Source organism: Ruditapes philippinarum, unplaced genomic scaffold (genome assembly GCF_026571515.1).
Source record: "Ruditapes philippinarum isolate M1 unplaced genomic scaffold, ASM2657151v2 ctg5105_1_1_1_1, whole genome shotgun sequence".
Lineage (NCBI taxonomy): Eukaryota > Metazoa > Mollusca > Bivalvia > Venerida > Veneridae > Ruditapes > Ruditapes philippinarum.
Genome location: NW_026858020.1, coordinates 1 through 14,406, shown reverse-complemented (window position 1 = coordinate 14,406; position 14,406 = coordinate 1). Strand labels below are relative to the sequence as shown.

The following is a 14,406-nucleotide window of genomic DNA, read 5'->3' as shown; positions in this document are numbered from 1 at the left end:
TTTTTATACATATATGATCATTAAAATTGTGAAATAAAAAAAAAACATGTTTCCGCTGAGGATTGAACTCAGGACTTTCCGCGTGTTAAGCGGATGTGATAACCACTACACCACGGAAACAGATAGGTTCGGGTATTGTGTCTCTGCCATTTCACACTAAGCGATACCATATATAGTTATTGGAGAGGTCAATTTGACCGAGTGAACTGTGTACCGAAATTTTGCTGCTCCTTAAACTTTTGAACCGCTATGACTAAATAACGCAACGGAGATTTTTGGGCGCAAATGGCACAAATTTTACTAAACATTTAAAAAATTGAAGTGTAAAACAAACTTTTATTATGATACTATATTCAATATATATAATAAAGTCTGTTTTGTTAAAATAATTGTAACTTCTAAGCATTCAGTATGTCTTTTATGCAAAAATATCCCCAAATATTTTCGAATTAAACAAATCTTCCACAGCAGCAAAAAGACCTCTCGCATGCTTCTTTTTAAAGAAGCAAACTCGTTTGATCTTTTCGACCATTTTTACTTTTGGCAAGGGAGGCTATAATGAATATATATGCCATTGTTAACAACTTTATTGTCGCCCTTTTACCCAGTGAAATAAGTGCTTTTTTCTAAGTATTGTAATGCCACTTCTCTTACAATGACAGTTGAGAGTTAAAAGTAGAACGATTTAGGTTTACAGTGAAAAAGATTTTTTAAACAAACTGACATTTAATACAATATATGAATCAATGAATGTACATATAGTTTTTTCTAAATATATGGAAAAAATGTGATCCCTCGGAAAAAACAGCAAAATTACATTTAAATATCAGACTCGGTTTGATTGAGCCTGTACATAATAATGAAAAAGTGCAACGTTAACATCCCTCACGCCTCCCTAGCACCGGATTGAGCGGTACTCAATTTTCAACACTTAATAGTGCTGGATCAATGATCCCGAAGGACCAGAAAAATATAAATAAAAAACACTGAAGTGAAGTACGGGGCAACTTTTTACAGCTGCCACGCGACACTTGACACCTGCTGTTGTGAAATATACAAATCTGGGGGGGGGGGGCATGGAACTGTTCAAAGGCTGTCTTACGAACGCTTGGTTGTTTAATTTCTTCAGACTGATGACTGTCATTGCTTTTAAAGTTTGCATATTGCATGAGGCAGTTATTGCTCGTAGGATTCTTAAATATGCCCAAATGTCATCAAGAGTAGTTTTGCATGTGGAAGAAAGTGTTTCAGACTGTAAACATGAAACAGAAAATTTTGAGACGATATTTGGGGATTAGTAATTGGAATGAATTGAAGTAAGTTTTTTTCTCTTTTTATTACTTTTGAAATTTAAGTTATTTATCAATTTCAGCTTTGCTTTTCTCTAAAAATCCCTGTCAATGTCAAAACTGTCAGCAAAAATAAAATAAAATTGAGGTACCACATGGTGAAAATCTTAAAAAATAGTCTCGTCATTGAAAAGTGTGAAATTATATTTTGATAATTTTCACTCTGAAATTATGTTAAATTATATTAAAAATGAAACATTCATAAAATGTATTTTTATACATATATGATCATTAAAATAAATAAAACCATGTTTCCGCTGAGGATTGAACTCAGGACCTTCCGCGTGTTAAGCGGATGTGATAACCACTACACCACGGAAACAGATAGGTTCGGGTATTGTGTCTCTGCCATTTGACACTAAGCGATACCATATATAGTTATTGGAGAGGTCAATTTGACCGAGTGAACTGTGTACCAAAATTTTGCTGCTCCTTAAACTTTTGAACCGCTATGACTAAATAACGCAACGGAGATTTTTGGGCGCAAAAGGCACAAATTTTACTAAACATTTAAAAAATTGAAGTGTAAAACAAACTTTTATTATGATACTATATTCAATATATATATAATAAAGTCTATTTTGTTAAAATAATTGTAACTTCTAAGCATTCAGTATGTCTTTCATGCAAAAATATCCCCAAATATTTTCGAATCAAACAAATCTTCCACAGCAGCAAAAAGACCTCTCGCATTTAAAGAAGCAAACTCGTTTGATTTTTTCGACCATTTTTACTTTTGGCAAGGGAGGCTATAATGAATATATATGCCATTGTTAACAAATTTATTGTCGCCCTTTTACCCAGTGAAATAATTGCTTTTTTCTAAGTATTATAATTCCACTTCTCTTACAATGACAGTTGAGAGTTAAAAGTAGAACGATTTAGGTTTACAGTGAAAAAAAAAATTAAACAAACTGACATTTAATACAATATATTAATCAATGAATGTACATATAGTTTTTTCTAAATATATGGAAAAAAAAGTGATCCATCGGAAGATTTAAAAACAGCAAAATTACATTAAAATTGCAGACTCGGTTTGATTGAGTCTGTACATAATAATGAAAAAGTGCAACATCCCTCACGCCTCCCTAGCAACGGCTTGAGCGGTACTCAATTCTCAACACTTAATAGTGCTGGATCAATGATCCCGAAGGACCAGAAAAATATAAAAACACTGAAGTGAAGTACGGGGCACTTTTTTACAGCTGCCACGCTGCACTTGACACCTGCTGTTGTGAAGTATAAAAATCTGGGGAAAAAACATGGAACTGCTGAAAGGCTGTCTTACGAACGCTGGGTTGTTTACTTTCTTCGGACTGATGACTGTCATCAAACTTTTCAAGTTTTCATATTGCATGAAGCAGTTATTGCTCGTAGGATACATAAATATGCCCAAATGTCATCAAGAGTAGTTTTGCATGTGGAAGAAAGTGTTTCAGACTGTAAACATGAAACAGAAAATTTTGAGACGATATTTGGGGATTAGTAATTGGAATGAATTGAAGTAAGTTTTTTTCTCTTTTTATTACATTTGAAATTTAAGTTATTTATCAATTTCAGCTTTGCTTTTCTCTAAAAATCCCTGTCAATGTCAAAACTGTCAGCAAAAATAAAATAAAATTGAGGTACCACATGGTGAAAATCTTAAAAAATAGTCTCGTCATTGAAAAGTGTGAAATTATATTTTGATAATTTTCACTCTGAAATTATGTTAAATTATATTAAAAATGAAACATTCATAAAATGTATTTTTATACATATATGATCATTAAAATAAATAAAACCATGTTTCCGCTGAGGATTGAACTCAGGACCTTCCGCGTGTTAAGCGGATGTGATAACCACTACACCACGGAAACAGATAGGTTCGGGTATTGTGTCTCTGCCATTTGACACTAAGCGATACCATATATAGTTATTGGAGAGGTCAATTTGACCGAGTGAACTGTGTACCAAAATTTTGCTGCTCCTTAAACTTTTGAACCGCTATGACTAAATAACGCAACGGAGATTTTTGGGCGCAAATGGCACAAATTTTACTAAACATTTAAAAAAAGTGAAGTGTAAAACAAACTTTTATTATGATACTATATTCAATATATATAATAAAGTCTGTTTTGTTAAAATAATTGTAACTTCTAAGCATTCAGTATGTCTTTTATACAAAAATATCCCCAAATATTTTCGAATTAAACAAATCTTCCACAGCAGCAAAAAGACCTCTCGCATGCTTCTTTTTAAAGAAGCAAACTCGTTTGATCTTTTCGACCATTTTTACTTTTGGCAAGGGAGGCTATAATGAATATATATGCCATTGTTAACAACTTTATTGTCGCCCTTATACCCAGTGAAATAAGTGCTTTTTTCTAAGTATTGTAATTCCACTTCTCTTACAATGACAGTTGAGAGTTAAAAGTAGAACGATTTAGGTTTACAGTGAAAAAGATTTTTTAAACAAACTGACATTTAATACAATATATGAATCAATGAATGTACATATAGTTTTTTCTAAATATATGGAAAAAATGTGATCCCTCGGAAAAAACAGCAAAATTACATTTAAATATCAGACTCGGTTTGATTGAGCCTGTACATAATAATGAAAAAGTGCAACGTTAACATCCCTCACGCCTCCCTAGCACCGGCTTGAGCGGTACTCAATTTTCAACACTTAATAGTGCTGGATCAATGATCCCGAAGGACCAGAAAAATATAAATAAAAAACACTGAAGTGAAGTACGGGGCAACTTTTTACAGCTGCCACGCGACACTTGACACCTGCTGTTGTGAAATATACAAATCTGGGGGGGGGGGCATGGAACTGTTCAAAGGCTGTCTTACGAACGCTTGGTTGTTTAATTTCTTCAGACTGATGACTGTCATTGCTTTTAAAGTTTGCATATTGCATGAGGCAGTTATTGCTCGTAGGATTCTTAAATATGCCCAAATGTCATCAAGAGTAGTTTTGCATGTGGAAGAAAGTGTTTCAGACTGTAAACATGAAACAGAAAATTTTGAGACGATATTTGGGGATTAGTAATTGGAATGAATTGAAGTAAGTTTTTTTCTCTTTTTATTACTTTTGAAATTTAAGTTATTTATCAATTTCAGCTTTGCTTTTCTCTAAAAATCCCTGTCAATGTCAAAACTGTCAGCAAAAATAAAATAAAATTGAGGTACCACATGGTGAAAATCTTAAAAAATAGTCTCGTCATTGAAAAGTGTGAAATTATATTTTGATAATTTTCACTCTGAAATTATGTTAAATTATATTAAAAATGAAACATTCATAAAATGTATTTTTATACATATATGATCATTAAAATAAATAAAACCATGTTTCCGCTGAGGATTGAACTCAGGACCTTCCGCGTGTTAAGCGGATGTGATAACCACTACACCACGGAAACAGATAGGTTCGGGTATTGTGTCTCTGCCATTTGACACTAAGCGATACCATATATAGTTATTGGAGAGGTCAATTTGACCGAGTGAACTGTGTACCAAAATTTTGCTGCTCCTTAAACTTTTGAACCGCTATGACTAAATAACGCAACGGAGATTTTTGGGCGCAAATGGCACAAATTTTACTAAACATTTAAAAAAAGTGAAGTGTAAAACAAACTTTTATTATGATACTATATTCAATATATATAATAAAGTCTGTTTTGTTAAAATAATTGTAACTTCTAAGCATTCAGTATGTCTTTTATGCAAAAATATCCCCAAATATTTTCGAATTAAACAAATCTTCCACAGCAGCAAAAAGACCTCTCGCATGCTTCTTTTTAAAGAAGCAAACTCGTTTGATCTTTTCGACCATTTTTACTTTTGGCAAGGGAGGCTATAATGAATACAACTTTATTGTCGCCCTTTTACCCAGTGAAATAAGTGCTTTTTTCTAAGTATTGTAATTCCACTTCTCTTACAATGACAGTTGAGAGTTAAAAGTAGAACGATTTAGGTTTACAGTGAAAAAGATTTTTTAAACAAACTGACATTTAATACAATATATGAATCAATGAATGTACATATAGTTTTTTCTAAATATATGGGAAAAAGGTGATCCCTCGGAAAAAACAGCAAAATTACATTTAAATATCAGACTCGGTTTGATTGAGCCTGTACATAATAATGAAAAAGTGCAACGTTAACATCCCTCACGCCTCCCTAGCACCGGCTTGAGCGGTACTCAATTTTCAACACTTAATAGTGCTGGATCAATGATCCCGAAGGACCAGAAAAATATAAATAAAAAACACTGAAGTGAAGTACGGGGCAACTTTTTACAGCTGCCACGCGACACTTGACACCTGCTGTTGTGAAATATACAAATCTGGGGGGGGGGGGGCATGGAACTGCTGAAAGGCTGTCTTACGAACGCTGGGTTGTTTACTTTCTTCGGACTGATGACTGTCATCAAACTTTTCAAGTTTTCATATTGCATGAAGCAGTTATTGCTCGTAGGATACATAAATATGCCCAAATGTCATCAAGAGTAGTTTTGCATGTGGAAGAAAGTGTTTCAGACTGTAAACATGAAACAGAAAATTTTGAGACGATATTTGGGGATTAGTAATTGGAATGAATTGAAGTAAGTTTTTTTCTCTTTTTATTACTTTTGAAATTTAAGTTATTTATCAATTTCAGCTTTGCTTTTCTCTAAAAATCCCTGTCAATGTCAAAATTGTCAGCAAAAATAAAATAAAATTGAGGTACCACATGGTGAAAATCTTAAAAAATAGTCTCGTCATTGAAAAGTGTGAAATTATATTTTGATAATTTTCACTCTGAAATTATCAAATATAATTTTCACATAATTAAATTAAATAATATAGTTTGTCCATAATTAAATTGAATTATATATTTTGTATGGTGTTTTTGTCCCAGATTTTGTACATAAATTACAGAATTGCAATTAATGAAAGTTTCTTATTCTATAGTAAAACAACAACAATAAATAACTAAATTGACTGATGAAATAATATTGTATAGCAGGAGATTTAGATGGAGCCAGCGTTGACAAACACGTGGACTTGGTTACAGTCTTTATTTTAAATGTATCCATATGTTTCAATTAGGTCATAATCGCATATTTATTAACATCGTTCCTTTTCAGAATTAAAAAAAAAGTCTGTTATTTTTTTTTCTTTCAGTTCAGAAACTTGTTATATATACACAATATTAAACATGCTATGGCTACATATATTTGTTTTATACATAACATGGAATAGACACATTTCTCGACTTATTGCACGACACTACGGTATAATTTTTTATTCAGTTATACTTTTACATTAACAAATAAAACATTTTATTAAAACAATTTAAAAAATGACAAATATCTTAAGACCTCTATGTAAACCCGAATAAAATAAAACACGTAACTATTATTTTATTTTATTAAAAATAATATATATGTTTTCATGTAAGATATTCTACTCTATATTATTTTATTCAATGGTGAATAAAGCCAATGAACAATTTCCTTAAACCCAACTTATGTGCAAATACTGTTCACCCTTTCTTTCGAAGGTTGCATTATAGGTTTTGATCAACAGAAAAACGAACCATTTTTGCATTAAAAATATTTGATATTTTGTCCAGTTAACAACTTCTTGGCCAGAATGATGGAAAATAACTTCATATAGATTTATCTTATTCGTAATATTGAGGCTAGAATGAAAATTTCTTCATAATTTATGGCATTTTCTGGCATTTTGCATCATTCCAAATTCAGGGATTGCATTGCAATACGATCTTGCATGAATCTTTCAAATGCATTATTTGGTTCATAATATACGTTTTGGGATGTAAATCTTTATTGCAAATGTCATTTTAAAACAATTTTTAAGGTTTATTTCTTGTGTTTGGTAATTCAAGTATAATAAACATGAAAGATTTTCCAAAGGTTTGTTTATTGTAGCATAACAAAAATCGTTTACTGATTTTTTAAAGCGTTCTTTTATAGAATAATGAGAAAATGTTGGTTTCTTCTCCGCAATTAAAGGTAAGTAGTCTCAGACAATGTATTTTTTAGAGATGACGATCTATGAATATGTTTCAATTTTTTCTTATTATTCTTCTACAACAACAGAAAAATTGAACTAATGTTCTTTTGCGGACCTATAATTTTGTTAATGAATCCGGCTTTCTCTAGTTCCACCTTATGATATATCATATAACAAACAAATGAGAAAAATCCTATCTCTGAAAATGTGTCTACAGCCTTGATAAAGAAACAATGAAAAAATACAAAATTTACATTCATCAAAAACTGTTCTTTATTAGCTTACATGACAGATTGAAAATATATGGAATAATTGCTGAGGAAAGTGAAATGGGGATTTAAAAAAAAATGCATTATATTATATGATACAAACTTACTACCTTTATAGAAATTGTGTCTTTGCTGTTATTTTTTTTATATAAAAAAATGTTGAAAAAAAAATGTTTCCGCTGAGGATTGAACTCCGGACCTTCCGCGTGTTAAGCGGATGTGATAACCACTACACCACGGAAACAGTTGTCTGCAGTGTTATAATGTATTGTGTTCAACCTGGTCGTTCAGATATTAATATGTTATCAACAGAACGGTTTTTTGTAAAGTTCATGATAAGATAACAATTTGCAAGTTATAAGCATTGGTAATACGAAAATAACTATGTCAAAGGGGAGCGGTGGCCTAGTGGTTAAGATGTCTGCCTCAAAGATCATGGGTTCGAGCCCTACTCGGGTCACGACCATGTTTCTTCATACATGACACCAGTACTGGTTGGTTCCAGGAAGCGGACTCGAAAGTGATTAATATAAGTTGCAAGAACTTGTTTCGCAATCGAGCTTAAATAAATGTTTAAACCAACGATGTCAAAATAGTTTAACATCAACCAATGTCAGAAGTAAAATGTTTTATTTCACTTTTTTGATAGCATGAAAAATATAAGTTATTATATGACATTGCAATTTGCTCTTATTGTTTATTTGTTTTAAAAGATATCAAGGTAAAAACATGCTATGTATTGCCAAAAAACTTGTATTTTTTTTATCTATCTTAATACAACAAATTATGGTTCATTACTTACAAAAGTTATTCGTCTAGTTGTGTTATTAAGGTAAACCACCCCTAATGGGCATTATAAAGAACTGTAAAATTGACAACATCGTCATGAAAAAGAAATGAGGTGAATCGTATAGAATTTTTGACAGGATTTATTTATATACATATAACAATAGAAAATGCTAAAATAATATAACAAACCTCCGGCGGGACTCGAACCCGCAATCCCCGGCTTAGGAGGCCGATGCCTTATCCATTAGGCCACGGAGGCGGTGATTTATATGCACAATTACACTAAGGCGTCAGTCAGAGCGAAAGTGGCGCTTGACTGGATTGAAAATTGATCACTTAATTTATAGAAACCAATGCGCTGTTAGGAATAAGCTTCTAAATATGTCCAAAGTCAAATACTACACTGAGAAAGTAGAGCCATGTGGTCGTACTACACTAGCCATGTGGTCGTGATATGAAAAACCTTACCAAAGTGACCCGGCATTTGATGGATGCAAGCACAGATGTTGTGCTGCCATCTGGTAAAGCTGCAAACGTTCTAGCACAAGACTTTAGTGTCTTCTTTGTGGATAAGGTTGAAGGCATATGTAATGGTATAGCGAGGACCAATCTCACCAACAAACAATGTTGTCCCTGAAGCACCTTTCAATGGAGAGCAATTTTCAAGCTTTTCAGTAGTCTCTGATATGGAAATTTCAAAAATCATTCGCAATTCGCCAAACAAATCCTGTGAACTTGACCCCATTCCAACATGGCTGATGAAAGATTGTTTAAATGAACTATTACCATTAATCACAACAAGAAGCGCCGCAATGCGACGAAAACCAGGTTTTCAACGACCAAAGTTTGATGTGACAGCAATCAATAGGTCAAAGTACATTGAAGTTAATGAGTAGAAGCTGAAACTTCTATTGTAAGCAAATGACCTTGAACTTGCTCCCAGATATCTAAGTAGCAATCCAAAGCTGCCACTCAGCAAGTTTATTGTCAAAAGGTCAAAGCAAACTCAAGTTATAACATGAAAACTTAATACATTAACCTTGATCACAGACACCTGGGTAGCAATCCCAAGCTCCCTCTTGATATAAGCTACCCATTCATCAAGTTTGGTGTCAAAAGGCCAAAGCAAACTCGAGTTATTGAGCAGAAACAGTATTTCTATTTTTAGTAACAGTGACCTTGACCTTGATAACAGACACCTGGGTAGCAATCTCAAGCTGCCTCTTGATATAAGCTATCCATACACCAAGTTAGGTATCAATAGGCCAAAGCAAACTCAAGTTATAGAGCGGAAACTGAATTTCTATTTTTAGTAACAGTGACCTTGACCTTGATCACAGACACCTGGGTAGCAATCTCAAGCTGCCTCTTGATATAAGCTATCCATACACCAAGTTTGGTGTCAATAGGTCAAAGCAAACTCAAGTTATTGAGCGGAAACGGAATTTCTATTTTTAGTAACAGTGACCTTGACCTTGATCACATACACCTTGGTAGCAATCCCATGCTGCCTCTTGATATAAGCTATCCATACACCAAGTTTGGTGTCAATAGGCCAAAGCAAACTAAAGTTATTGAGCGGAAACCAAAAGTTGACGCCCGCCCGCCTGCCCGCCCGCCCGCCGACTTCGGCTTTACAATAACCCGGTTTTCGTTGAAAACCTGGTTAAAAATCATAAACACTTCACTTGAGAGGGCCTATGTACCACCCGCTTTTAAAAGTTCTAGAGTCAGACCTTTAATCAAAAAGTCAGTGTTGGATCAAGAGGTTATGAGAAACTACCGGCCTGTATCTAATTTACCGTTTATCTCCAAAATTCTCGAGAAAGTTGTCCATTCCCAACTTGAAAGACACCTATCTGCACATAAACTTCATGAAGAGCGTAAGTCTGCTTATAGGCAGTTTCATTCAACAGAATCTGCTCTATTATGTGTTCAAAATGACATGCTCTCTTTATCAGAATGAAGCTACCGTTCTAGTAATGCTGGACTTATCTGCTGCTTTTGATACGATCGACCATAGTACCCTCCTTTGCCTGCTCGAACAACACTTCGGAATAGTAGGCAAACCTTTACAATGGATGAAATCATATCTGTGTGAGCGTCATCAAACTGTCTGCGTCAATGGCGAACTGTCAAAACCTGTACATATGACATTTTCTGTGCCACAAGGGTCCGTTCTTGGTCCGAAGAATTACATCATGTACACTAAACCTGTAGGCGCGATCTGTCGGAAGCATAAACTTCAACATCATTTCTACGCTGACGATTCTCAAATGTACATGGCATTTAAACCAAAGGAAGCCATTTCACGCAATGAGACCTTGCGCCCTGAATGACATCATACTATGGATGAATAATAACTTTCTGAAACTCAATGCGGACAAAACAGAGGCGATCGTCTTTGTACCAAAACGAAGTGATGTTGAAGATCTTACTGTAAGAGTCGGTGATTGTGTAATAATACCATCAACAACAGTTAGAAACCTTGGCGCCGTATTGGACTCTCATTTAGACGTGGAACAACATGTGAACTCAGTTTCTCGTTCATGCTTAATGAAAATACGACAAATAGGTCAAATTCGGAAATACTTGACTGTTGATTCAACCAGAACCTTGATAAACTCGTTAGTGACATCAAAATTAGATTACTGTAATTCGTTGCTATATGGATCTCCAAAGTACGTTCACAACAGGCTCCAAAATGATCAAAATACGGCTGCTCGTGTTATTACCAGGACACCGCGAAACTGCCGCATAACCCAAGTTTTAAAGGAACTACATTGGCTTCCTGTGTACATCAGAGTCGAGTACAAACTCCTTACATATGTGTTTAAGGCGCTTCATAGACAGGCACCTACGTACAAACGAAACATGCTAGACATTTATGCCCCATCCAGACAACTTAGGTCCCAGAATGATTGCTTAGTACTTGTTGTACCGCGTAGAAGGACTGTGACTTATGGTGATCGTTCTTTTATGACGACAGCCCCTAAACTCTGGAATGCCCTACCTAGAACACTTTAAAGCTGTGAAACTCTAACAGTGTTTAAGAGAGCACTTAAACTCACTTATTTAAGAGGTTTTATTTGGACTGATTATTTTTTAGGTTCTTACCTGAATTTTATTATTTATCCTTTTTAAACTACATTTGATTTGAATTTGTGACTTGAACAATATCGATGTTTTCTTTTTTTTTCTTTTAAATATTGTATCATTTATTTTGTTATATTGTACAGTACTTTTGAACGTGTCAATGTGCGTGAAAAAAGTGCTTAAGAAGTTTGGTATATAATAATAATAAGTCGTTGTCCATTTAATTCTGTAATACAACCTCTATGAAAAGAATACTGCAATTAGTACAGATACATGTAATGTTCTATAATTAAGCGATTGCTTCGTTAATTTCTTTGATGCAAATGAATATAAAATTTAATAAAAAAAAATCTGTTTCCGCTGAGGATTGAACTCAGGACCTTCCGCGTGTTAAGCGGATGTGATAACCACTACACCACGGAAACAGTTGTCTGAAGTGTTATAATGTATTGTCTTCAATCTGGTTGTTCAGATATTAATATGTTATCAACAGAACGGCTTTTTGTAAAGTTCATGATAAGATTACAATTTGCAAGTTATGGGCATTGTGTAATACGAAAATAACGATGTCAAAGGGGAGCGGTGGCCTAGTGGTTAAGATGTCTGCCTCTCAACCCAGAGATCATGGGTGTGAGCTCTACTCAGGTCACGACCATGTTTCTTCATATGACACCAGTATTGGTTGGTTCCAGGAAGCGGACTCGAAAGTGATTAATATAAATTGCAAAATTTGTTTCGCAATCGAGCTTAAATAAATGTTTAAACCAACGATGTCAAAATAGTTTAACATCAACCAATGTCCAATGTTGATACGAAACGTCAGAAGTAAAATGTTCTATTTCACTTTTTTGATAGCATAAAAAATATTAGTTATTATATAACATTGCAATTTGCTCGTATTGTTTATTTGAAATACCAAGATAAAAATATGATGATATAGTAATAATTGTAAAAACAACCAAGATTCTGTTGATAATCTTTAAAATTTACATTATTCCTCTTTACTTATAAACGTTGGTCTAGTTATGTTCTACAAGTCTAAATAAGATGAAGTAAACGTAATTTGTATTGAATATTAAGTAGTATATAGATTTAAAAGACGTTCATTAAAATGAATATACACTATGCCGAAACCGATTTTTTTGTAATATTTGAAGATCTTCAAAATTATTATTAATGTGTGTACACAACCCCCATCGTGGCTTAATGGATAAGTCATTGTCCTATCTAACCGGCAGTAGCGGGTTTGAGCCTGTCGGAGGTTAATTTCACAATATGTTTAGCCCAACATAATATTTAAAAAATGCAATTTTGTGGCAAATCATTTCGGCTTAAAGACATCTGTATTTCTTAATTTTAGAAAAAACATTTTTTCCAAAATATAAAATTTAGAAGTATACTCGACCATATATTTCACGTAGCAAAATGATACAGACATTAGTTGAATTTATTTATTTTCGAAGTGTTGTTGATAAAAAGTGGAAGGTCATGAGTTCAATCTCCAGCGGAAATATATTCTTTACAATTTCATAATTCTAAAAATAATATTAAATAGACAAAAGGATATTTTATCTTATGATTCTTGAGAATTACATATATTTATACATGTCTTCGGTTATTTTTTCCTCATATAAATGAGTCTTGAATGAATGTAAAACGACTCTAGTGTAAGTGTGCTTATATCACCGAGTCCGTGGCCTAATGGATAAGGAATCGACCTTTTAATCCGAGTATTATCGGGTATTCTTATCGAACCACGTATAGACATATTATTGACCGGACGAATGACCAAGCATGTTCGTTGTATACTAGTTGCAAAAAATTTAAAGATGCCGCAAACTTTAAACGAATAAAGTTTTCATACACGCTCCATAGAGAAACTTGCTGAAAGTCAATCATCGCTAAAACATAAATTTCAGCAAAGTCACAAATGACACAATTTTAGTTTTGAAATTTAAGCATGACGATATAAGACATTGATTTTTTTTGTTATTGTTTTAAAAGATATCAAGATAAAAACACGCTATGTATTGTGCAAAAGAAAACTTGTATTTTGCTTTTTATCTATCTTGATACAAAACATTATGTTTCATTACTTACAAAAGTTATTCGTCTAGTTGTGTTTTTAAGGCAAATATGGAACAGAATTAGTGCATTTATTCAATTTTTGGACTTACATTATGCTTGATTCTATACTTCTTTATGACAATGGAAACCTACGTATTGCTGAATACAGTCATACATTATGATTACTGAATGCACTATCATGTAATCGCAACTTCATGTGTTCCTTTCTGAACCATTAAACTCACATATTTTAATATGCTATATGTTTAATTGCATCTTTTTTAAGGACAGCGTATAATGTTCGGTGTTAAAGATAACATTCTTTGCTTGTTCTTGATATAACTAGATGTTAAATGGTAAGTTCCTGAAAGTACCTTTAATTTGCTATAAATCTGCCACTTACATATTGTCGACACTTTTTCACAGTAAATAATTGATTTTGATCAATACTTGGGCGAATTTGACGTGTCTTTGCATTCATATGCTGCCATATATTCACTTATTACAAATATAATGCAAGACATGATCAGTGCGCATTGACAACGAAGATGACAACGATAGCATTATTATAATCGCATGTTACAGTACTCACTAAGCAGTTGGCAGTAAGCATAATGAGAGTTGCAATATTTTGTTTTCATATTATGACAGCAGGTCTCGCTTTGTCGGTACATCCCGTTATTTTACGAATGGTCCCGCTATTTGGCACGTGGGAACAAAGTTACGTCCCCTTTATGTAGGGGCATATACCGAACAGTGTTAGTTGGGGCTGACATGTATAATGTGGCAGATTATGAGGAAAACAATTGAGTGTTTTTGGCG

The 14,406-nt window shown here is 33.5% G+C and overlaps 7 non-coding genes across 7 annotated transcripts; all 7 read right to left on the bottom strand.

The window, feature by feature from the left end:
• Positions 1–47: 47 nt before the first annotated feature.
• Positions 48–120, bottom strand: Trnav-aac (transfer RNA valine (anticodon AAC)). Its single transcript has one exon. It is a non-coding gene; the product is annotated as a tRNA-Val (tRNA).
• A 1,478-nt stretch (positions 121–1,598) lies between these two features.
• Trnav-aac (transfer RNA valine (anticodon AAC)) lies at positions 1,599–1,671 on the bottom strand. The gene has a single exon. It is a non-coding gene; the product is annotated as a tRNA-Val (tRNA).
• A 1,467-nt stretch (positions 1,672–3,138) lies between these two features.
• Trnav-aac (transfer RNA valine (anticodon AAC)) lies at positions 3,139–3,211 on the bottom strand. Its single transcript has one exon. It is a non-coding gene; the product is annotated as a tRNA-Val (tRNA).
• A 1,478-nt stretch (positions 3,212–4,689) lies between these two features.
• On the bottom strand, positions 4,690–4,762 carry Trnav-aac (transfer RNA valine (anticodon AAC)). The gene has a single exon. It is a non-coding gene; the product is annotated as a tRNA-Val (tRNA).
• A 3,041-nt stretch (positions 4,763–7,803) lies between these two features.
• Positions 7,804–7,876, bottom strand: Trnav-aac (transfer RNA valine (anticodon AAC)). The gene has a single exon. It is a non-coding gene; the product is annotated as a tRNA-Val (tRNA).
• A 731-nt stretch (positions 7,877–8,607) lies between these two features.
• On the bottom strand, positions 8,608–8,680 carry Trnar-ccu (transfer RNA arginine (anticodon CCU)). Its single transcript has one exon. It is a non-coding gene; the product is annotated as a tRNA-Arg (tRNA).
• Positions 8,681–11,869: 3,189 nt separating this feature from the next.
• Positions 11,870–11,942, bottom strand: Trnav-aac (transfer RNA valine (anticodon AAC)). Its single transcript has one exon. It is a non-coding gene; the product is annotated as a tRNA-Val (tRNA).
• Positions 11,943–14,406: the final 2,464 nt, after the last annotated feature.